The 2,371-nt window shown below is 33.3% G+C and overlaps 1 pseudogene; it reads right to left on the bottom strand.

The window, feature by feature from the left end:
• Positions 1–1,312: 1,312 nt before the first annotated feature.
• LOC128021690 (trace amine-associated receptor 13c-like) lies at positions 1,313–2,371 on the bottom strand (annotated as a pseudogene).

The following is a 2,371-nucleotide window of genomic DNA, read 5'->3' as shown; positions in this document are numbered from 1 at the left end:
GTGAGGCTGCGACTTTACACCAAGCTTTTTCTTATTTCTAAATCTGTTTTTAACCTTGTTCATATACAACTGTATCGGCTTAATCTAGTTTTGAATGTTGAGAAAACTATTATGCTTTACTCAAAATGTTATCTGTACCTACAGTTCGTACAGAGCTTGGTAAGAAGGCTTTTAGTTATGCAGCCCCGTCCACCTGGAACACATTCTAGTCTGAATTGCAATTGCGAACTCTGATTTATTTGAGTGAATTTAAACAACGCATGAAAGTCTTGGAAATAGATGCCATATATTGTTGTCTGTTTTTAAAATAACCAAATTGTTTTAAACCTATGGTTGGTATAAATTGTACTTTTAAGTAGTCTGATGTTGATGTTGTTTGTTTATGTGTCTGAGGATATTCAATAAATGTCTCTTGTTGTTGTGCATATGCTTGGTGATCATATTTGTAATTATGTGCTGTTTATATATATTAGAGCCACAGTTTAAATTGTAACCACCAGTCCAGTAAAATAATCCAAAAGTAGCTTTCAAAATTAAATAATAAATAAAAGGAAAAGTATATTGTCAAAACTATATAATTAGTCAAAGCATTTGATTAAAAAAAATGGTTTGCATGAATTTTTAGCCTTTGTTTGAATCATAAAAATTCGGCCTACATGAGGTGATGTTGCGCAGTTACAACATTAATTTATTCACATCAGTTTATATGAAACATTAAACATTAGTTCAGCTTAATTGAAAAGTTGGAATAAAATATGTAATATTGTTATTTACCTTTGTGTGTAGCCCCACACTTTAAATGACTTTTGGGTGAATCTGAAGTTGCTTTGAGATGATTTAATCTTAGCAGGCTGTAAGCCATTTAATTTTTCTTTTTGTGACGAACCACAACAATAATAGACATGGCACTTACACAGAGTTTTAATTGACTGTCTTTTTTTCATTATGTTTTTGATATCAACACAGATTCAGCATGACTGATAAAAGTGAAGCATAAAGTACATAATATCTGTCTTTATCAAATTTATTCCATTAGATTGAAGATTTGTGATAAAATGTTCCTAATAAGCTATTGCATCACAACTGAACATTTTGTCACTTAAACTTACTGTGTGAAAATAAATTTACTTAATTGTTAAATTCTGACAAAACCGGCAACTGTTAAAAAGCAATGACATTCAATAAAACAAGCTATAATATTAAAATGCATGGAGTTTAAATTATGCCTATTATGATTATTTAACTTTATGATTTTTTTGGCAATTATAGTTTTTGTGAAATTGTTCTCAGAATGATGGCTTTATCAGTTTAATTACAATTGCTGTTCTGTAAAAATATTAACCAGAGAAGATGCTGGCTGAAATATTTTCAGAGTTAAGATTAGTTTAACTGTCTTTTTAAACCAGGGATAAAATAAAGCATAGACCATAGGATTCAGACCTGAGTTAATATACACGACCCACATCAAAAAATTAATGGTTGTGGAAGAAACTGCCGATATGGAACAGATATAGTATGGAATCCAACAAAGCAGATAAACTGTGACAATGATTCCTAATGTCAGAGCAGCTTTGCTCTCAGATTTCCTTCTCACTGAACCTTCATTTATGCATTTGCCACCCTTCATCATGGTGTTTATAACATTCACTTGCTGATGTACAACATAGAAAATTCTCAAATATAAAGATATGATCAGGATACAAGGAAAAATTAAACACATGATCAGATCAGTGACACTCCAAGCAAAACCCATCATAACAGAACACTCTCCATAACACGTATTTGTTGTGCGTGAAAAGTCAAAATAACCATTATTAATTGCAAAGGCAGTGCTATAAGTTGAGGAGAAGACCCAGCTCAGACAGATGCTTATTATTGTTTTAGTCATGGTTATTTTCTGTGGGTACTGTAAAGGGTGACAAACAGCCACATAACGATCAACAGCAATTAAAACTAAATTACTAAGAGATGCTGTGAGAAGCATCGCAAAAAATATTGAATAGAGTCCACAGAAAGTGTCTCCAAAGTACCAACACATCTCAATCAGCTTTATGGCCTCTATGGGCATCACAAGTCCAACAAGCATGTCGGCAACAGCAAGAGAGAGGATGAGCAGGTTGGTTGGAGTGTGAAGCTTCTTGAAGTGAGAGATGGAGATGATCACCAGCAGGTTCAGAAATATAGTCCATGCTGACAGCAATGAAAAAAACATATACATGATATTGGATTCGTGTCTGGAGTGTTTTCCCTTGATACATGATGAGTTGATGGCAGGAAAGCAGTATTGAATCTCATGATCCTCTGTCTCATAGACCATGTGTGAGTCTCCTACTGTTATGAGTTTGTTCTTCTCTCATTACTGTCCGTTCAT

The sequence above is a fragment of the Carassius gibelio genome, chromosome A10 (assembly GCF_023724105.1).
Source record: "Carassius gibelio isolate Cgi1373 ecotype wild population from Czech Republic chromosome A10, carGib1.2-hapl.c, whole genome shotgun sequence".
NCBI lineage: Eukaryota > Metazoa > Chordata > Actinopteri > Cypriniformes > Cyprinidae > Carassius > Carassius gibelio.
This window is presented reverse-complemented; position numbering and strand designations above follow the sequence as displayed.